Raw genomic sequence first — 23,794 nt, 5'->3', positions numbered from 1 at the left:
CGTTGTGATGCTGAAGATTACCAATTTTTATGGAAGAGACTTTGTGGAGGGGGGGGGGGGGTGCTGGTAATAGATTGGTTTTACCGTTTAACCACAGAGTAATCTGCTTTTGGCTTGTATCTGATTTTATTCTGTTCAAACATACACAAAAAAGTATCATAATTTTCTTTTACAATTTTCTCTTAGACTTTGATTGCCGGCAATGATTTTTATTAGCCACTCAATTTAGAGTTCAATTTTGGTTCCATGGGGGCAATTATAGACCTGTAAACCTCAGTGGTTACTTGAACTTTGATTTTAATATGGTTAGGGAAGATTTATCTCTTATTCCCGTTGTGACTGTATAGTACGAGTGACCTTTCATTTTTATGCAATCAAGAAGATATTCCTTCTCAATGTACAGTGGATTTAATACCAGAAAGGCATTTAACATGCTGTACATTGTAAATGTAAAATAAGCAGTAACGTCCTTATGAATCTGTGATAGTAGTGTTTGACTTGTTATTTTGCAAATGCAACCTTGGCTGGGAAGAGAAGCAGCCCCATAATGACCAGAGTTTAATAGCCGTTGTACTTTGAGTTTGTTTGGACTTCAGATAATATCAAAATTATATAGATTCTATGGAGTCAGAGTTGTTTATCAATTCTTAACAGTTGTAGTTGTGTCATGTTGCCATAATTTAAACATGATGATACATTAAAATTTGTCAAGTGTTATTAATATAAAAAGGAAAAACCTTTGACTGTTCATTGCAGTTGACCCAGCCATATAGGTACATATACTGTGGCCATAAAAGGGGTGCCTATGTGTTTCACAATGTATTGAACTGAAACATGAGATCTAGAATAAAGTCTTCTAAACAACAATGATTTTTCAAAAAGTAATCAGCTATCTAAGTTTGATGTGGACATACCTGTGCTAGAATGGTATTGTCGCGTGTGATTGAAGTTGACTAAAAAATGCATGTGCACCAAATGAAATGAAAACCGTTTGAATTATCTGGCGATCTGCTGAAAGATTGCCACATGATCATGTGAGGGTGTCTTCAAACGGTCCTACTATTGATGATAATTGGACGGATTAGACCCTTCGGGTTCTTTCATGCCGCCTACAGAAGGATTTTTTTACCAAGATTTAGAAGCAGAATTTGATTGGTTCTGATGGCATTGAACGGTGGCCAAACAAACAAACGGTCGCCTCACAAATCGCTGGAAGTGCCCGAATGTGTGCAGAGCGAATCACTCTATGTAAATGCCCCTGAGGCCAGATTTTCATCTCTCATGATCAACATAATGGGTCCCGCTTTGTCCTTAATTAGATTCCATTTCTTCTATTGTTGTTGGATGATTTATAGGAGTAGAATAGAGGCATAGGAATGGGAGGATTGGATGAAATAATGATGTTCCTTTCCCTCGGTGATCCCCACAGCACATCTCATCTTACCTCCCACTTTTACTATCATGTCTTATCTATTATTCATCCTCTCTCTTTCTCTATTTCATACTAATATAATATTTATATGATCATAATGAAATATTTAATGTGCAGAGGAAAGAATTTTCCAACCTTGTTGAATGATGATAATAGCCTTTCTCCTGGTGTATAAAGTTATGTATTTTTGTGCTTCTATCGAGTTATATATATTGCCATATGCTCAGCTATGCCGATTGCTGAAAGTTCTTGCCCACCTCTCTCTCCAAAGTTGATCTGGGCCCTGTCTTACAAAGATTATCAAGAAATTCAAATCAATTTCACATTGCGATTGATCTGATATTATGTAGCTAAGAGATAAGAATTTTATACTAAGTTTGATTTAAATCTATTACAAATCAGGAAAACATTTCATGAAACAAAAAGTAAGTGATTTTCATTTAGTGTTATAATCTACCAATATCCTTGTATTATGATTGGCTCAGAGCAAATTTGTCAGTGAAAAATCACTATCTACTTAATTAAAATGATGCTTCACTGATATGATGTTCATCTCTAAATCATTTTCCTTCAGCAACAACAAGGCATTCCATGAAAAGCAACTCTTTTTTTTCATTTACATGTTAAGACTCTTCTGTATTTTATTCAGCCTGATCCATGATTGTTTTTCAAGTGAAGTCTGCATTGCTCTTAGATATAATAGCATCAATCTTCTGCATTTTCTTTCCATCATACTTCATGCTTGCCTAGCCTAACCGTCCATCATCATCTAATCGAAAATAGAATCCCTCTCTGCATATCTCTATCTTTCTTAATGTCATCATAGTTGAATCTCGAAGGACAATGGAATTTCCCCTCTTCTCATCCTCATCTAGCCTGAACTGCAGGTGAATAAACTGGGGATTGTTTCATTGATCAAGCAATCATTGATTTTTTGCAGACAACTTTGCTCTGAGCCAATCAGATGCAAGGATATTGGTAGCTTATAACAAAACTCAGTAAAAATCACTGACTACTTATTTAATGAAATGCTCCCCTGATGAATGCATTTTTGATGGGATAGACAAATGATGGCCTGACAAAAGATGATGATATCAGTGATTATGAATGTGTATAATATATGCATGCTCCCGGGGGCTACCGTTGATTCGGAACATCGGCTTTGGATGCCTCGCCAACCTCTACTCCTGGGCCCGCATCTCCATCCTCCTTCCCTTCTCTAATGAATTAAAACATGCCGTAATCCCACTCTGCCGCCGGGAGAAAGAGATTATTCAATATTATGATTTCATCGTCTCTATGAATATTTAAACGACAGTCAATAATTAAGGGAAACTAGTGAAAATAGGGGACGCGAAGGCGACGAGCAAGTGACGCATAACTCTGCCTTTATTTTGGTCTGATCTTGAGATAATGAATCTGCACTGTTGCATCTAATTGAGCTAAATGAGAAAGCTAGCAACCCAATTTCCATTTTTTATCCCATTACTGTTATTACCCCTCCAGTTTATAAAAAGAATTTGTTTGATTATATGACATATGAATCATCACTGAGTATATTTAGCCTTGGAAAAAGGATGAGGTTATTGTGTTTATGGATTTTATTCAAATATTAAGGAATTTGGGGAAATTATATTGATTGGATGTCCAATAATTTCTATTTTTTCATACTTTTTGGTTTGCTGATACAGTAAATAATTGTGGAATAGCAAAGTTTTTGAATGAGATTTGGTCAATTTCAAGAATTGAATTCTGGTCTTTTTCTTTCTTTCTTTCTTTCCTTTTTTGGTTAAAAAAAAACAAACTTCTATCTTATTTATGTTCATGTCAATATTTCCTTTCTCTCTACCTTTGTATTTGTCTTTTCATTCTTGCTATTGAGACTCCCAATTCATGCCATTCTTAAATTCTTTCGTACGTGTAACATTTGTATAATTTTTGCATTTAGTGTGCTGTTTCACTTGCAAGAATAATGTTAATGGAGCTTTGCCTGTCTATCTTTTTTACTATTTCTGTGCTTTCTCCACCCTCCTTACCCCACGTCCCCTCTCTCCACCCCCTCCCCCTCTTCATTTTGTCTCTATTCACCCCCCCTCTTCACTTCCCCTCTCTCGCTCCCCTCTCTCCCCCCACTCTCCTTTTCCACACTCACTATTTAGTCTCTTTCATGTTATCCTTGTATGAATAATGAATAATACATCTACACATCCCTGATATTATTTCATACATGGATGCGACTTTGTTATTAAATTGTTCCAAGGCTGGCACTGGCCTGAAATGACAGCAATGCTCTTAGCACACAACAGTAATCAATTTCACCAGACACAAATTCCACCTCCCCATACCACCAATTAAATATGCATTGCAATGAACAAGACTCCTTTTCCTCTGGTGCATTCTGTACAGTTCACTTCGTTTAATTTACTCGGAAACGTATCCTTTTAGTGGATTATATGTCTGGGGCCCGCACCACTTCTTATGCGCAAACGTGAATGTAAAGCTGCCCCACTTGGAAGGAAATGCGTATGTCAATTGGCCCAGTTTGGACGTTCAGACAGAGTGCATTAGCATGTTGCGTCCTTACACATGACCGCAACCCGACGACTTTTCTCATTTTACTTTCTGAATTAAAGCATACCCTTACTGAGCTTTGCATGCTGGACAAAATCAAGTTTGTAATCAGAGTGCTCTTTTCTATGGGAGCCAAGAAATAAAGTGTTTGTTGCTATATAAAAGTGATGATAAATGTTGTTAGAGCCAGGATATAAAATGCATATAATTTTTCTGAATTGATTATCGAATTTCCATAAATATTGTAAAGTTTCATTGCTAAATGCATGAACTACATGTAGTACATAATTGCTTTAGAGCAGGTTAACTTTTCTAATTGGCAATATTGATAGTATATCCCTCTTCAAATTGGCAATAGTAGTGTTCTTTCATTGCTGCTTCCATGAAACAAAATTCTATTCTTTTCTTTGAGAGCAACATCATCCGGCTGGTGGGATATGGAAATACATCCAGTGCCCTTTTTGCTTTGAGAGATACGATGCACTTTTAACCCTTTTCATGTTATGCTATATGATGTGAGATATTCTTAATTTAAAAAAGAAATAGGAGGAAGGGTGCAGGCTGTTGACTCTCAAGAGAGAGATGAAGATGATGTTCAATGTCGTCTGCCTTCTGGGGACATCTGACAGCCATGTCTTGATTTATCATCATGCTCTTTCTCCAGCACATAAAAGGCACTCATTATCTGTTCAATTCCACCACAAATGAAACCCTTAACTCTGCTCTTTACGACCTTAAATCTTCATTTTATGACCCCAAATCACCAATCTGATCCGAAAGTAAAACAATACATATTAATCATCCTATCACTCTCAGTCACCTTTCGTCACCGAGATTCACAAATTTTTGCTGTTTCTCTGGAGGTGTGAAAATTAGCTCTCTTGTGATGTCATAGCCTTCACTGGGGCTGTACAAATGTGGTGTGTCTGCCAAGTGAGCGCTACATCATCAGCCAGTTTTTAATTAGTCTCAAATTTCAGACTTATTTCTTTGAACTTCAGAATTGAAGAGCGTTTATGATGAGATTGAAATCAATAGAGATGAAGTATCTGAAAAATGAGGTATCAAGCAGGCTGTAGGTTTCTATCATACCTTATCAAAGGTTTGAAAAAAATCAACGATTGAAGAAATAGAGTTTAAATAAAGGAAAAGAACATTCTCGTCAAAATGAATTGATTCTATTCATTTCAATTACATGAATCTTGTTTTTCATTTTTACAGTTTTACAGTTATCTCTTCATTTATTAATTAAAATTGATTAAGTGTACTTCTGACAAGTTATCTATTTACATTTGAGTAGATGCAGTGTATGAAAGGGGGATTCTGGTTTGTATTGGGTTTGTGATGAGAAGACTAAACTCTCAATAAACTCATCACGGCCGTCCTGCTGCGATAGCCTGCCAGTTGTGATGGATCACGGTGTGATTAGTTATGAATCAGTTCGGTCTCAACCTGGCAGCAGACGGAACAAAACCTCATGGGATGCTAAATATGGAAAATTATGCGCATACATTTAAAAGTCTGAATTATCCATGCTGAGTTAGCCACCAAAGTTAGAGCAAAGAGCAAGGGAGTTCCGAGAGGGTACGATCCCGCTTCACAGTTTGTGGACTGACCCTGATCTTTGGACATGAATCTGTAACATTAAGTCTACATGTAGACAGACTTAATTCTGGAAACAAACAAGGTAAGGGGACATTGTGAATGTTTTCTTCTCAGATGATGACACAACCTTATCGTGAGATGTCGGCCTCGTTCATCACTTGAATCATTGACTAGTCATTGAAATGTGGAAAAATTACTTGTTCTTGGACTCTTATTGATAATTCTCCATAAGGTGTTTGATTGCTGATATGTCTTGTTTGCTTTGGACTGACCTTTGAAGAAGTTTGATTGGAACATGTGTAGAATTTTGCATTTTGTGAGGAAATAATTTTGATAGGAAATAATTTTGATAGATTACAAGGATACGTATACATAATAGGCCTATACCAGTAAGCCCCGAACCCTGTTAATAAAAAGTTACTATTAATTATGGTAACTTTGCCATCCAATTGTAAGTACCATGGCAACCATGCTCACAAGCTAATCAGAATCTAGAATTCCATTAAATATACCATTGGTTTGCAGAGTTATTATAATATTAACTTTTAGGCAACAGGCCCCAGGAGCTGGTTCATCCAACTTGGATATAGGCTACACATAGGTCCCTTCTTGCTGCGATTGATCCGATCAACTTCAAGTATATATGGAAGTCCATCATTTTATTATTTTTCCTACAGGAAATTTGCACAATGTACTAAAGTTGTAAAAGAGGAGCACACTGAATCGTGGAAACAATTTTAACGAACATGTATCTTAGATGTTGGAGTGGATGGCTTAATTTCCATAGTTGTGGTCGATTGGATCAATCGTAACTCTTTGTTAGATAGGGGCGGGGGCCCTGGTGTACAAGCATTTGGTCAAGTAGGCTATGGACTCCTCCCTATTCAGTTACTCAACGAAGGTTGCCCCAGAAAAAAAAACCCTGATAAGGCCCCCTGCTTAGCCCCATATCATATCAAAACTCGCTGGCTATCCAAACAAGTCCTGCTCTATCACACCATTGTGAGGGTAATCGAGCCGCAGTCCTGTCGGTTTGTTTGTGGGCTGATACGAGTAATCATATAGCAGGTTTGTGATATGAGCCAGTCACGACTCAAGATGCAGGTCTATTGCGACCTTTAACCAGCCGCCTCGGCAGTACTATCAATGAACGCTGCATTAATTAAATGTTGCTTTTGGTTCGGAAGCTTAAGATAATGTTTACTTCTTAAAGGAGATAGTTTTGTGTACTTGTATACCTTCAATCCGTCATCTATGAACACCACGACTATCAGTACCTGAAACTGTTGGCGACACTCTTAACTGACTTGTTGGATATAAATGAACCAAACAGTAGTTGTTTCTCATCGAACAATCTTTGAAAAAATCAGTCCTTCAAGATAATGGATTTTCTATAGCAGTTCCTTGTTCAAAGTCTGCATGAAACAGATTTTAAATGAGTAAGGTTGTATAATTACATTTTCTTGAAATGATTAATCATGTATTGTTAAGCTTCATTTTCATTTTGATGGCCCTCCTATTAAAGTTGTTTTCTCAAGCATTTTGCCATGAAGGTTTATTGATAATTCTTGCTGTTTGCAAAAACTCTTACTTGTCCTTTCTTTACGATCAATATCCACCAGTTTCGGTAATCTCCTTTGATCATATGGCTCCCTATTATACATCCATAAATGTTCCTGGCTTGAAATTAAATTGCATTATTGGGCTATGCATTTTAGACAAATGAATGAATGGAGAGGGTTAGATGCCACTTAAAAGTTGTGATGATGATGGAGTCTCAAGATCTAGAAGTTAACAATGCATGATCAATATCTCGCCTTTAGGGAAGATTGTGGACAAAAGCGATGGATGGATTAGTTCCAATTAAGCTCTTAAGCATTTATGGAGATAGAATCACATTCAAATCTTTTCTTTATGGGGTGTGCGCCCTGTATAAATGATAATGGATAATGGCAGATAATATGAAGCAGTTAACTCTCCATCGAATTACAAAAGAGAATAGAGACCCTTTTTTTAACAGAGAGGGAATACGTTTGATGGAGGGAGAATATGGGTTTCTGCTGTAAAAGCACTTCTTTCTCTGGTCTGTAACATCAAAATTGGAGATCAATCGCCAAATGGACTGGCCAATCAAGATCAATGTTACATGCGCATTCTGTCCAAAACGCTGATGAGGAACCAATCAAAAGCATTCTTTGATATTGCTATCTATCGTAAAGCTTTATATGTTCTGGGGGTGTGATCATCAGAAGACATAAGATCGAAAACATTGACAGAACTCATGCCCTTGGAGCAAATGAAGGAGCTTGATTTCGTTCAATCATGTGGAATCTATAGGAAAAGCATCCTCCTCGAATTTCAACCAACCTTTCCCTTTTCTTCTTTCAGACTAATCATTTGGTGATCCAACACTCCGAGGTTGAAGGAAGAGGAGCTTTTCACCAACTTCTAGGAGGTAAGATTTACATGTTGTTGTTCTTGTTGTTCAAAGAGGAGATGAAAGTCAACAGCAGGTGATTGGAAGGGAGGAGGTGATAATGTTTTGTTAATATGGCTTTCATGAACTAAGTGGAGGTGACGTAGCTGAGTGGTCAAAGGCGCCTGACCTTACAATATGAGGTTTGGCACCTTTTGGCCGGAGTAGAGTTATTTCATCTTCATGGCTCTTTATGTCGGCAAAAAAATAAATGGTTTTCTGCACAAAGTTCCTGAATTTGAAAAACTCTGAATTATCTTATACTTTGCCTGCAAGTCGTAGTAAAAGTTTAAAGTTTCATACAATTTTGTATTTAAATTGTAACATCATTTAGTGATCTCATGAAGAAGGGAGAAGTGACATTATCCCAAGGAAACAGATCCTACTCGGTTATTCCAAGATTTCGTTTTCTGCAAGGGAAAGAAATTATCAATGTTAAAAAACTATTACAGTTATTTAAACAAATACAGCCTCAATCTGATTCATTCTTCAAGTTGTCTGGAAGTTGTAGCTGGCTGCTGGAAATCTGGAAGGAGTCATTCATGGTAGACTCATTGATAATGGTTTGTTATTCAGAATATTAAGTGTGTAACGCAGTTTTAAGGTGATATCAGAAGCCTAGCAACTTACATATTTTAGTTTGGATTATGTAAATCCACTCCTTTATTTTGGATCTGTTAGCCACCTGTAAGTCCTGCTTGAAATACAAATGATAAAATGATTATACTTTCTTTAATATACAGCGATGCCACACTACTTTATCAGAAGCCTCTATCTAAGTACTTAGCAATAATGTAGCATAATTACCCAGGCTTATTCCATTTCCATCCCTTATTAAGGGTTTCCATATCCATTTGTATTCTCTTGTGGGAAATGATACCTTAATAAACCAGTTTACAGAGCTTTCTTAAACCACTTTCCATTGTGTTTTGGAATTAGCTTTATGCTATCTACCTGTCTTGATATCCTATCACCTTTTTCCAATGGTAAGGCTTTGTTGGCTGATCCAGAGCTCATCAGTTGAAAGGGGTAAAATTGATTGAAATTTTATGGGGTAAGGTATTGATGGGGAGGGGTATTTTAAGAATACAAAGTGATTTCTAGCATTGTCCACTCCCTCTCTCTACGTTTTTCCCACCCACATTAAGCATAATTATAACGACAACAGTAAAGGATTGTTATTCCGAGGGGGGTCTCTCTCTCTTTCTAAAAAAAAAGAAGAAATAACATTCTCTTTGATCGATCAAGAAAAGCAGGTAGAAGAAAGACTGATAACTTTGTCACCCTATCTATTAAGGTTGTCCAGTAATCCAAAATTAATTGACTTGAGATGGCCTCTTTCGGACTCTGATGGTTATATTGGAAAGCGGTACAAATCTAATGAATTGGTTGACATATCTGTATAATGGGAGCTCTAGAGATGCTGAGAACCCAGGTTACAGACCATTGGAGAACTTAAGTGCACAGTATTTGTCTTAGGCTACGTCAGCATTTCATGGTTGAAACTCAGTTTTTGAGACCGCGATTGTAGGGTAAAAATGGTCACTTGAGCAACGCTAACATGCCCATTAGGAAAGAGGAGATCATCACTTCATCACTGTCATAACTGTACATATCTAATGTCAGGTGTTGGGGAATAAATGCCTTCAGCTCTGTCTTGATCAAGGAGTATATAAGATTGATGAAAGCTCCTTGACTTAATGAAATCAAGAAAGGGGAATAACCATGAATTCATTTATTTTTTTAAAGAACTGAGGTAATTTATAATTTTTCATGCCAGCTTTTATGAAACTATTTTTGTTCTGCACACCTGGGACTTGTCAAAAATCTTTAGGAGCTTTCAGGCTTCTTGCTGCATATGAAGGGAAACCTGAAGGATGCCTTACAGACTAACCTAAGCATCGACCATCTATCTTCGGACTTCGCTGTGAAAAAAAATACCCTGCTTCTCTGTAGCCTTGTTGACATTGTTTCAAGTCGAGCTATCATAGCCTCGGAGGAATCGATAAAGGAAAACATCAGGTTGGTTGATGTGTCTGCCTCCGAACGCCAAACATCTAACGATTATTGATCTGTAAAACTAAACGAGCTCACACTTTTGTTCTAATTTTTTTTTACACTGCCCACCTGGCTATGTACCTGTACTCCTTACTCTCTCTCTCTCTCTCTTTTGAACTCCTTGTCATTCCTTTTCCTCTTTTTTACATCTCTCATTTTTCTTTCATTCCTTTCCTTGATGTCTGTCGCTCTGTATTGAGACCTTAACCGAGATACATTTCCCTATCTCACATATTTTCGCGACTTCTCTACCTCCATCTCTCTCTTTCTACTTTCTCCATCTTCTTGTCTCACTTGTGTTTTGGTCTGTTTCTTTCTCCTCTTGTGCACTTGTGTATTTTTGGCTCTCTCTATTTTTTTTTGTGTGTGGAAGAGATGAAATGTTAAAAATCGGCTTCAAGCCCTCGGCTTCTGAAAAGATGGGACACAATCCATTCAGTGAGATGTCAAATGGGGATGCTAAGCAGGTGCTTGTACACCTTGATGAATGGCTGTTCTAACCTGGATATACCAATGAGCGAGAAATACAGAATAATAGATTACCAAAGTATGACGTCCTTACAAAGGGATTTTGCATTCATCATGTTTTATTTTTCATTTCTTGCAGTAGCATGATGATAAACATTATATCCACAGCCCAAATTTGGTCGAAATCTGTTCAACAGGGCCAACGTTATAAACCACATGAATACTCAAATAGCCCCACCGAAGTCAATGCAGTAATTGCAAGCTGTGGATGTTTTTCATCAGGCTTGTCAGATATGAAATGAAAACAGAATGATTAAAAAAAGAAAAAAAAGAAAAATGTGACATTATCACTTTCATATTGGGAAGAGGTGCATTTATGGAGAGATAGCACAAACCTTTTTCATGATTAACTCCCCCCAAACAAAATAGAATTTCATACACTATGTATGTAAATTATATTAATAGTACAAGTTTAGACGGAGGAATTCAACCCCCCCACTAAACATGGACACTGTTATGTCAGTTTTTCCTTTCGACAAACAAGACCTAATGAACGTCCAGTATAGTGAAACCAAGTTGATGTTCATGTACTGTTGATGTATTTCGCAGACTGCTTCAGCAGAACCCCATGTATACTTTTGATGTTCCTCTATGATTCCTCCCACCGTTCAACAACCATAGACCCACCAACCAAACCTGCAGTGTCTGCTTGAGTGAAGTCGAATATTCCATTATTGAATAACCAAGGTAATTCGGTCGACCTGACAATTGAGGCTCTGTGCAAATGTTTGTGATGTGACGAGGCCATCATTTTCCCCCTCTCCCTTGTCTATTCACCCGGCTGCCCTGCGCCTAATATGGGCAATTATGCGGCTTGTCGAAAGGGTGCAGTATTGATCTAAATCCAAGGTCGTCAAGATCTGTTATAGCTGAATAGTCCCATGTTCTTGTCATTACCTCTTAATCCGGTATAGCTCGTATAATTCCCCTTTCATTCACAAGACAACTTGCACAATTAGGTGCTTTCATGATCGTTTTAAACTCTTTTCCAGCAAGGCAACATGGGAGGTGTGTATTCCTGCCAGTCAGTCGTCTTTAGTCGCTTGCTAGATATCTTGTTATCCTTCAGTCCGGCCATTTGTCCAACTGCAGACACAGACCAAACAGGATCAGGGTCCTGTTTGGATTATATTAATTGATTCTGAAGATTAGACTAGGCCTACCTTGCCACTGCCTCCTGCATGTTCTTGTATGATCCAGAGTCGTTTCCGTATAATTCTCCATAGACTTCCGTGCTCACAGACTAAACATATTTTGGCAGACCTATTAAATTCCGTAGCTGCCGAGAAATAGAAAAAAAGGTACAGCTATGTGAAATTACCGAAGATAAACCAAAGAACAACTATCAAGGTGTTTCGTGATACAGCATCCTTCAGAAATTCACCACTAATGGACCTATTAAGGGTTATTATGCTGTAAATACTGATCAATCAATAACCTGTAAGGTAATACCAAGAAATACTGCATTCTGAAATTGGTGATTCATGTAAATCATTTTGAAATTAATTCAATGCCAGATTAAAAATCAAGTGGTTTAACTCTAATGTTTCGAAGAAGCTATTAACTGACCTTTTGAATGAACGGCCAGCCTACGTTTCAAGTCACGTATCATGATTTAAACTAAAAGTATCAAGGGTTTATGTGTAATTGTGTATGTGTTCAGAATTATCTTGGAATAAAGAGGGAATAAATTGGTTCAATAAAATTCTGAGTGTAGGTATTGTTAATGACTCATTTTTCATTTGTACCTGATTTATCCCTTCAGCCGAACTCTTTGCTCAGAAAACGAAATTGTTCTGAGAATAGATGATTTATTTCTTTATTCATTGTGGTCAGAATAAAATGCCCATCAATTTGGGTACAAAAAGACATTTTTCATGCGATTCTTAAATCTTGATTGTCAAAGAATGGATTGTTAAATACATTCTGTGATGAATGTGGTCATAAAAATGCCCACCCATCAAGAAAAACAATGCAGTTTAATATGAGAGATTCCTTTACATCGGAACACTTTCAAAATTTCTTTCTTTCTGAGACGGACCTTGTAAAATTCTTGAAATAAAACCACCTCAAATATAACCACTCTGTAAGGTGGTTTCAAACCGCCTCGATCACAAGAATCCCCGTTAAATTACGAGAACATTTTTAGGCTAAAAAATACCCATTAATTATTCCTGCATTCAGACCACCCCGAAACATACACTTCGGGATAAATTCCTGAAGTTAGGAGCATGCGCAGTATGGTCTAATAAACAGGCAAGGCGCGAGATTCAAAACTACTAGCTCAGCAGCCACCCACGGCGCCGCACCCAACGACACGCTGGGCTAAAAGTTCCCCTAATTTGCTTTCACATCGCCAAAATACCTGCAACCTTGGAAAAATCCCAGCGAAAGTTCTCGTAATTTCGCCAAGTACCTACTATTTAGCGGGTATTTTCTTTCGGGGAAATTACGCGTAGTTTGCTTTCACATTACCAAAATACCTGGTATTTTCTGATCGGGGTAAATTTCCCGATCAGAGAATACCTGGAACTGACGAACTTCGAGGCGGTCTGAAACCACCTTATGTTATTCTTAAATTGACATCTTCATTTTATTACAATTTTGTAATGCTTTTACTGAATTTGCAGAGTTAGACATGAGCATGTTGCATGTCATGAAATTTAGATATCCTTCATTTCAGATGAAACTATTTTATGCCTCACTTGGTGGGTTGAAATGTTTATGAAATCGGCTTCATCTCGCCTGTTTTCTGCATCAGCTAGATCAAGTCATGCAGCTGAGTGGAAGACTTAATGTCCTGTAACCGCGGGGCAACATCATGATCTTTTTAAGCATATTGCTCCCGTTTCTCCATCCACGGTCTCGGCTGAAAAACATCCATTTTACATATCCTAATTCTCCTCTCCATCTCGGATGATATTCATGAAGTCCGGATCGACTGCTGATGTTTGCTAGACCGTGGCATCTTCATCTGGTCGAGGTCATTTCCCCAGCGACATGATCTTCAGTGTGAGATTGTCAGACGACAGAAAGATGGAAGAAAAAAAAATGCATGGCCCAAGGCCACGTTGAATTTCGCACATCCTCGGCCACGAAACGGAGCAAAAAAAAAAGACATGGATTTGACTTCTTTGTAGTTCATGACCAAATGTAAATTAGATGCTTTGGTTTGTCTTGGATGGGGAGATCATAATGATTGATGTTCTTGTTGATGCATTGATGTTCTGGCCTTGAGCTTATTAGGTTAAGATATTCATGATATCTGTGTTTTAGTTGATATGCAAATATAGTATCAAAAGTATCAAAACTCTTTTAAAGGTTGTATAAAAACTTATACAACATTTTTTATACAAATTGTTGATAATATGAAATGTCCAATGGGTTGTTAGTCAATGCAGCAGTCACATTTCCCCCATGGCTTCCATCCTACGCGTAAAAAACAGCCGTTTTATCTGATTTTATTCAAACCACCCATATGTAGCTGGCACAAAAATATTTAAACTGCGGTTTTCGACTTCCCTAAGAGAAATGTGACTGCAGCATTCCTGTATAGTGGTGTTAGCATTATTATTTAGCATTTCTCCATGAGCAAGGGCGTGAAAATGATTTCATGATATTGGGAATCTCTTTATCAGTGCTAACATGAAGATTGGAATTTGTCAAGGTGGTTGGTTATGCTTCATGTCTCAAGTTGGGATAGACATTAAAAAAAATCAACTAATTAGGGGAGTGTTTCATGAAGAAAATTGTCTTGAATGTTTCTCTGACAAATGTAACATAAGCTATTGAAATCTTCTTTTTTTATTGGCTTAAAGCATATTTGTCTGTTTAAAATCAAAGATAAATTTCCTTCATGAAACTCTTCCCTGGTCTTTAGTCACATGTCAATTTCAAATCTACTAAAACTTTGCTGTAATAAAGGAGTTTACAATACAAATGTTGAATTCAGATTAGATATCACATATTAATGCGTTGTACTAGATTGTCAATGGGATAATTGATTGGGAGGAAGTAATTTGGATGTTTACATAGTTGAAATCAATTCAGGAAGCAATTCACTAAGTTGATAATAGGCCAAATTGGGATGTGTGATTGAAATCAATTGCTTTTAATACCATTGCCTGATACATGCAGTATGTTCAGTTCATGCCTTTCTTACAATTGAAACTCTATTTTCACAAATATTTGCTTGTTGTTTAATCAATTTTTCATAGGTTAATATGAACATTTTTCAAAATGCAAGCAAGAAACACTGAAAATTAACCATGGGCATTAGAACATATAGCGCACACACTTGATTTGTACATTCTGGGTTAAACTCGCTACTTGGGTGCTATATAACAGTGTACCATAGGAAATGGTCGGGAGATAGGTTGAAAAACAATTTGCTCGGTCACTGACATCTCATCACATACTTATGAATGGGTGGATATAAGTTTCTTAATTACATGTACATTTATATCTGATGGTACCTTCCCAAATCCTGTGAGCCATTGCCATCCACGGATGTTCGTGCTAGAGCTATCATTTTGTTGAAGGCAGGATCTTAAAATCCTTCGTTAAGTGCGTGCCCATCCCACGGAGCTGTCTCGAGGCTAAGTGAGCACCAAGATGGAGACTTCTTGTCTATCCCTGCATCATCGAACCCAGAGGGCAGTACGGATAGAAGATGGGTTTATATCGTGAGTCACTTTCCGAGACACCCGTTCGACCAACCGTCTCTGCGAGGGATACAAACTTATTGATTGGTCATCTCTACTGTCTATCTTGTTTTTGTTTTAGTTTCTATGTATTACTTGATAATTGGTTATCTGTGTAGGACTATCTGATAACATACCTCCAGGTCCTATCTAGTGTTCACTATCGTGTTATATCCACCTCTTGCATTTCATTCCTTATTTAGTGGTGTCATTCACGCTTCTTGTTGTATTCAGTTCTGTCTTTTAGAATAATATTGATATTAATTAGTTATTGAGTAGCAAATATCATGTATCAAACATCATTCTCTATGCATTTCCAATGGGACATAGGATGTTATTTTGTCCTTGATAACATATTTTTTTTCAAAGTTGGTCTCCCCCTCCCTCTATATTTTTGCATTTCATTGATTTATTTAGCTCACCTCTCTTTGGACACTCTGGGCCCAGTAAGTAACATTAAGCCAGGTAATTGATTCTGAGGCTGAGTTATGATTGATCATATACAATTATCAATGCAATCAACTTTTAGCTGTAAGAGAAATAAACATGATATTTTGAAATTAATTCATCATAAATTGCATTCATATATTTGTTGCATACTGTAGTACACATTCAAAATTACCTTGGGCTTTGCTTGCACCAATAGGTCAATCAAAAAGCAGATTAAAATAAAATTTTCGAAAGATGTTATTTTGAGAGAACTTGGGATTTATCGAAGGCAAGAGTCTACCCAGAGTAGCCTTGATACTTTACACTGTTTCAAGGGTATTCTAGAGAATACTGTTTCAAATGTCAATGTATATGATTACAGGCTTCACATTGACAATAGGGAACCCAGTCGCTCATGTAAAGGACAGTATCGATGTAAACAACTTCAAGGAGGTGTTTGACCATATTTTGCTCCAAGATTTCATATTGAATATTTCAGGTAAGCAAGAACTTAAAAGGAAAATCATGTGTTCTACGATTTTTGTGATTCTGAGCGTGAAACAGGGAAGGCAACTTGGCAAGTTTGGAAAGAGTCTGTTATCACCATTTTCATTAGATTTGATATCTTTAAAAAGGAAATATAGATGGTAAATTTCATGGAGTTTCCCAAAAGTTTCCTTTGAAAACCAAGCTGGACTAAATCGTATTACCAAATTCCATCTCCATCAAAATTTGTAAGGCTCTTTTAACTACAGCGTTGCTTTAACATGCTACGATAACATTACCGTCAGTGCATGTTCTTGTTATTTTGAGGAAAATTGTTTTTCTCTTGTAAACCTTCGCAACAAAATCACATTAGGCTGTGTTGGTGATATTATCCGTTTGGGGCCAGAAGGTATTAAGACATACTTCACCCGCAAGGTTCGTTGATCCACAACGTGCATTATCGCTGCACGTAATGACATCAGTTATGATTCCGAAGAGCTTGATTTCATTTATCAGCAAACCCATCATGGAAAATCACATTAGCTTGTGCTCTAAGATGCCGGTATCCTGAAACCGACGATCCACCATGTGCATTAGGGCTACACGTGAAGACACCGATACAACAACATGTTACCTGCGGCTCATTGGTGAAGAATGCTAAGGCGGATGTAGGCTTCTGGCAAGATGCATCGATGACTCACAAGGGGGTAGATGGTTAATGTCAACAAGAGACAAGTAGAAGTGGAGTTTAAATCTCGATGTGGTGCATTACATTATAATGCGTGCTAGGCAATCGTAAGGCCATGATAGCGCATGTTATATCCTCTTGATGGGAGAATGTTATTAGAAGGGATGAAGCCAGGCCTCGGGGCGAATGCTCTTCCGGAAGGTCCTCCTTGTGTACATTGATTTGGGAGAAACTAGGGTAGTGTTTCATGAAAAGTTTTGTCAGTGATTTTTATTGACTAATTTGCTCTCAGCCAATCAGATGCAAGAATTTGTAGTAGCTTATAACAATAGTAAGTGAGAGTCACTATTTGTTTCAAGAAATACACTCTGGGTAGTGATTGGTGTTGAGAGGATATGTTTCTTTCCTAGGAATGATAGTCAAAGCAAGTTGGTCTAATTCTACTTCGTCTACAACCATTTTGTCTACTAACCATTTGTTCTAATTGTCATTTAGCCCATCTACTATTTTGTCAAAATTTCCACTTGGTCTATGTCTTGTCAATTCTAAGTCATCTTTTCTTTTCTAGCATTAATCCACAGAGGTAAAGTGTGAGTGACTAACTGTGAGCACAAACTCAAATTTTTTTTCTGATAGTCAATGACAATTACTGGTTTCTGTGTTAGAAATTGCTGTTTCATAATGGTTTTGTGGAAATAAAGTCTTGACTTGGAATCATAATCACAGATGTTTTATTGTTGAAGAGACAATGCTTGATTCAAACTGATACATAATCTTGAAAATGTAAAAAAAAAATGTCTGGGTATGTGAACGCTGAAAAGACTAATTGAGACAACTTCAATGCATGTTCAATTCAAGATTGTGATCACATCTTGGTGTAGGTGCCAGTTACTTTTATCAGCCGATTATGTGGTTGCAGTAGAATAGTTATGATGTTTGCTCTCATTTTAAGAACTTAAGACTGCAGGAATGAGATTACCGGCTCTCATTTAATCGAAAACAGAGATTTCTTCCGAGATTATCCGTCCTATGCATCGCCAAGTCCTCCTTGAGACATCTCCATTACCTTCACCGTTACCGCAATGGGACAGAGGTGCCACATTACCAATAAAAACACAATGCCATATGGGGCAACATTGGAAAGTGCACCCATTCTCCACTTACCAAAGTGTCTTATGATGGAGCAAAATCCTGCTGAAATGTTACCCTCTCTTAGGATTAGCTCCCAATTCCATCACCTGGCAGCCAAATCAGTGAGAAGTGAGTTCATTCAACTGATTGGAAGATAGGAGTTGACAGTGTAGTTTACACCTGATCAATCTCACCACATTCAGTCCCAATTTCTTTCTCCCTGGGTGCTTATGGTCGCTCAGCTTCATCTTTCTGGCCAACTTATTTAGACAATTTTCATCACACTTGGGTGAAGTTGCTAGAGCTCTATGACTCACAAAATATCAGAAATTAAAGGTTATACGTTACATCCATTCGTGGGTAGCTACATGGTTTTATAATGCAAAGGCCAATTGCATTGAAAAACCATTTTTCATCCATTTTTGTAGTTCAACCATCAAAATACTCTGTATGCATGCAAACTACAGAAAAGCCCTGATTATGTTCAAAGGACATTCAATGACATTGGTTGGATCTATAATGTACAAAGAGTTGCTAACATTGACTTGACATGTCAGATTAGGCATGTATTCTGATTTTTTTTTGCATTTTGCTGAAATAATTATGTAATCCAAAGTTCTATTCTCCAGCAGATCATGGTTCATTGGTAATTTTATTGTAGCCTTTCTTGGTAAATTTGTTTAATTTTCTATAAAAATAATAAATAGATTTTTTTTTCATGTCTGAACTTGATAATCATTAAAGATTCCCTTTAAGGTTGCTCCTTGATTCCAGGAATCACACCTAATTTGATTTCAGCATGAGTGTTGTAGGAGAGTTGAATGGGACTTTACCAAAGTGTCAGCAGGGGTCAGAGGCATCACGCACAGTTGGTTTGCTGAACCCTCCAGAAGAGAGCCTTTGAACATCCACGCAGAAAGCGAAACCATCGATTGTCCATGTTTTATTGACAGAAAATGTGCTGTGTGAACACACTTTGATTGGACAGAATTAGTCAGCAGTAGTCAGCGGGAGTCAGAGGGATCATGCACAGTTGGTTTGCTGAACCCTCCAGAAGAGAGCCTTTGGACATCCTCGCAGAAAGCGAAACCATCGATTGTCCATGTTTTATTGACAGAAAATGTGTTGCGTGAACACACTTTGATTGGACAGAATTAGTCAGCAGGAGTCAGAGGGATCATGCACAGTTGGTTTGCTGAACCCTTCAGAAGAGAGCCTTTGAACATCCTTGCAGAAAGCAAAACCCATTGATCGTGCATGTTTTATAGATGGGTAATGGTCACCCTAAACCCCCACCCTCTTCAAGACCTCCCTCTCTGTCACACCCTTTGCCATGCATTTTGTAGAAAGAACACCCGAAAAGATGTTGAGAAGATGAGGGGATTCCGAGAGAGGTCCCATGCCACATCTCGCACCTTGTCAGGGTGGTTGAACTCTTGGTGCTTGATGTGCGCTCTGATTCTTGTAGTGTGGTATTGATGACTTTTTTCCCCCAACACGATGCAATTATATATTTTTGGTCTTTGGGAGAACTGTCCCTGGGCTTATAGAGAATACCATTCAATCAATAATCTCATTAAATGTTACCTTCACATTTTGTTATGATATTTGATAAGATTTAAAACAGTCATCACTAGCTGACCTGAATATAAATGGCCCCTTTATCAGTTTGCTGAAATATAAAGGAATACAATTCAAGACCGAATGAAGAAAGCATTTTTTTATAACTGCTCAATGTACAAGATAATCACTTTCATTTTCATGTAAACTATTCCATTCATAGAGAAGAATTATTTTTGCTAAAAGTCAATAGATTCTGACGTCAAGCTGTCTTGGACTGAAATGATATTCTGGACAGACTCTAAAGGCGGTGCTGCACCATCCCGAGTTTGCTCAATCTCGAGATTTTAGCCCGATCGGCCCACTTCGCGATTAATCTCGAGATTCAAGAAACCCCGTCTGCACCATCGCAAGAAGAGCATTCCTGCTCGAGCGAGGCAACAAGCCCGATATTACGAGCATGCGCACTTTCGGATCTTGGAGTTTCAACGGCCCGCGCTTTTGAATAACTTCCTGCGATATGCAAGCAATGTACTCCTTTCACTAGCACTTTCGCCGAATTCAACCGGTGTTATGCAACAATCCTCTCAGCTCAGCGAGTGAAGAAGTGATGTATTCTTCGTTAAATATGATGGCGGAGTAGGAGGCAACGACAGAGAGAGGGAGAGAAGGAGGAAAGAAATGCTATTTGCTCACATTTTGCGAAGGAATAAGACAACACTGCTGTCAGTGTTGTTATTGAATATGACCATCGTCGATGAGCGCCTCCCCCTTCGGTCTGGTCTCTCCCAAAATCCATTCACTGGTGGCCGTGGGACACCATCGTTGCTTATGAACGCTATTCGCATGTATAAAGTTGACTTTCGCACGTGTTTATGTTTTGACCAAGGCGGAAGTGGAACGCGAATTGCATTATGGACTGACGTCATGAATAAATTACCCCGAGTCCAATCTCGAGTGCGTCTGCACCGACGAATTAGCGGGATAATTCGTAAAATAGCGCGCTATTTTGCAAATAAACCCGAGTTGACTTGGGATTGCAATCTCGAGATTAATCCTACGAACTAGCGCGATAATTGCGTCTGCACCGCCAACTATCTCGAGATTTTTCAGATCGGGATAATTTGCCGGATCAGAAATAGCGCGCTAATTTGAAAACTCGGGATGGTGCAGATGGCCCTTAAGGAATCAGAAGGCTTTGTATAAGGTATTTAAGATTATAAATGAAAGTAGTTGCAGTAAACTCTGATTTCACGAGAAAGTCTGTAAAACCAGGCTTAATCGTCACTATATTATCGAGGATCTAGATCTGGTACAGTTACATAAACTCAACTTTGTGAAATCTTGAAATCTGCGCTGAAAAATGTTCACACTGAAGATCACCAACATAGATAAGCGCACGTGGGACAGTGTATTATGTTTGCTTCGAATGTCGGCCCGACGCTTGACCCGAATCCCGTGCTTATTTGCTAATTTCTCAGCAATTACACAATTTCTTCCAGAATCCTTTGGCACATATTTTTTATTTATACAAACAGTCACTTTGGTGGTCATTTCATTGGATTCTGTATGAACTCATTTTGAAATCGTTACCACAACTGGCATTTATCTTTAATGAAACAGGGAATGGTGTTCATAGAATAAAGATAAGATTTATCTGTTGCAAGTTCATTGGCTTGTGCATCTTCAGATAATAGACGGTTGTGAGAAGTAAGATATGGGTGGCATGCCTTCTTTCCAGCTTGCCTGTAAACATGTAAATCACTTCTGTATTTTCTCTTTCTCGATCAATGAGGAGGACAGGGAGGGGTGCAGTACTTCTTCTTCCTTAATGAAGTCATCACTTAATTTGTCATGTCTGTATGGTTTTAGTTGCAACATTGGGGTAACCTTCGTTAACCTGCACTGCTGACAGTAGCTCCCTCGTTCCCATTTGCAAGTTTAATGGCAGCCTCGCTTTCAAAGGACCTGCGCTAGAGAGGAGAGCTTGCAGGGACGGGCACTTTTATTTTGTTCTGTAGTAGCTGAAAAACTTGAGGAAGATGGATTGATTGCATCTGGTAGGTAGTATTCCAAAGGAAGATTTACGTGATGCTGCGGAGATACATACTTTATTCATTTCAATTGCAATTTGAATGGGCCGCCGTCGCAGAAAGGTCACGCATCTTACATTGATTTTCTGGTAGTGTGGAGTAGAATTCCAATCTCATTGAGGCTCGCAGTGTACAAACAGAAAAAAACCTGCCTAGTTATTTATGTAAACTGCTATCGGGATTCGGAAAGGTCGTGGGGGATGTGCATTTAGAGCATTCTCTAATGAAATGAAATGCTGATCTTCTAAGGGGAAAATTGGGATTGAAAAAGGTCAAGCAAATAAAGCTCTTTTGAAATAAATGAAAAATATATTTTGAAGAAACACTGCATTAAGAGTTAATAGAAAACATAGCACAGTGAATTCATTCTGTAAAATGCTTAAGAACAAATTACCTCTCTTTTCCTTGCTCCATATTATTTCACGGTTTTATGATAACATTGTCATATTTCCTAAGCTCCATTTTCCAATCTCTCATTAATAGCTCTCCTAATGAAAATGTGTGTTAACGAAATCAAACCTTGCCTCCCTATCTCAAAAATTAGTTGCTATTCAGCAGGACTCGATACCCCGCTCCCAATTTGCGCAAAATAATAAAGCTCACAGTATGGTGTCTCTCATTGGTGATATTAGGGGAGATGTAGGCTGATGATAAGTCTTTCTCATTCCAGTTGAAATTGGAAAGGTTGTCATATTCTAGCAATGATGTCATGGACATTTGGCATCACCATATGAACAGTACTGATAACTGATTCAAATGTACTGGCTTTTTCTGATTGATCAGAATAACTATTTTGCCTGTGAATACCTACCCCAAAATGGTGAAAGTCAACCAAACTTTTGATCGCTTCTATTAACCAATTATTTGGTTGTTTCTGAGAATTTTTTTTTGGTCAAACACATAATCACCTATAGACTGGTTATTTTGAGCAATGCTAGTTAGAGTCAAGGTTGGTTATTTTGAGTGATACTTGAGCACCAGTCTGGTACTTTTGTTCATGATCTCAGTGGTCACACTCAGAACTGTTATCATTATCAAGAAATCAATAAACATTGATCTGTTAGGCAATCTCACAATGTCCTTGCGCTACACTTTGTAAGCTGTGACTGTCATTAGCATACAGCAAACTTTTGGGAGGTGCCGCTTGGGGTTTGGAGGAGATAAGGTGACCTGGGATTGGACTGGTTGGTGATAGGGGGTGTAGGTTCATTGGGGTCGCAACGATGGCTTGGCTCAGCGGGATACCAAAGGCACTCACTGATTTAACCATTGGTGTACCACATCACCGCATAGCTCACAAACTGTTTTGGAAGGCCTGCTCAACCATGGATTGAGAATTTTCAGTCAGGGAAAGTAATTTGCGATAACAGCATTGTGCAAAGTATTGTGGAGTAGTGTTGGAGAGGACAACAAGTATGTTTGGCTCTCTGTATTTCCTTTGATGTAAGTACAGTAGTGCTAAATTACAAATAATTGTGCAACCCTTCTAATTTTTTTGTATTGACTTTATGAAATTGGCATTCAAACTGGTCATGAAGTGACCCCTCGCTTTTTCCATATGATACACTATAACGCTGTCTTATTGTAGGTTCAACCCGTGTAAATGTACCATCAGAAACTGCTGGAATGAAATGCTTTTCTGCCAAAAATGTAACACTTTGGCCTTCTTAATAGTGATAACATATTACCAATGACCTATTTTCCAAAATATTGTATGTTGGGGGCCAGAACGATGTTGAATCATGTTTTAGCACATAGCCTAGATAACCTCTCTTGCTCTAAACAAAAGATACACCGGTAGTCTTAGGGCCTAGCTGTAGGCCAACTTGTAAACCCATTTGTGTCATTAAATGATTTAATTCAAAGTATGCATCTGAGACTTCATTTTCTGAACTTAGTACAGGTTGCAGTTTTGTCTTCTGTTAGTTTTTATTTAAAAAAATGACAACAAGCAACTCAATTTTGCTTTGAGTTATTTTCATATAGGACCTATCTATCTGTAGGCTTATATTGCTTCTTTGACACAGACATTGT

General features: G+C 38.0%; 1 long non-coding RNA gene across 1 annotated transcript; it reads left to right on the top strand.

Annotated features, from left to right (window-relative positions):
- Window positions 1–6,665: 6,665 nt before the first annotated feature.
- On the top strand, window positions 6,666–16,295 carry LOC135155893 (uncharacterized). The gene is made up of 3 exons (XR_010295006.1): window positions 6,666–7,047; window positions 7,997–8,063; window positions 16,185–16,295. It is a non-coding gene; the product is annotated as an uncharacterized LOC135155893 (long non-coding RNA).
- Window positions 16,296–23,794: the final 7,499 nt, after the last annotated feature.

Source organism: Lytechinus pictus, chromosome 11 (genome assembly GCF_037042905.1).
Source record: "Lytechinus pictus isolate F3 Inbred chromosome 11, Lp3.0, whole genome shotgun sequence".
NCBI lineage: Eukaryota > Metazoa > Echinodermata > Echinoidea > Temnopleuroida > Toxopneustidae > Lytechinus > Lytechinus pictus.
This window is presented reverse-complemented; position numbering and strand designations above follow the sequence as displayed.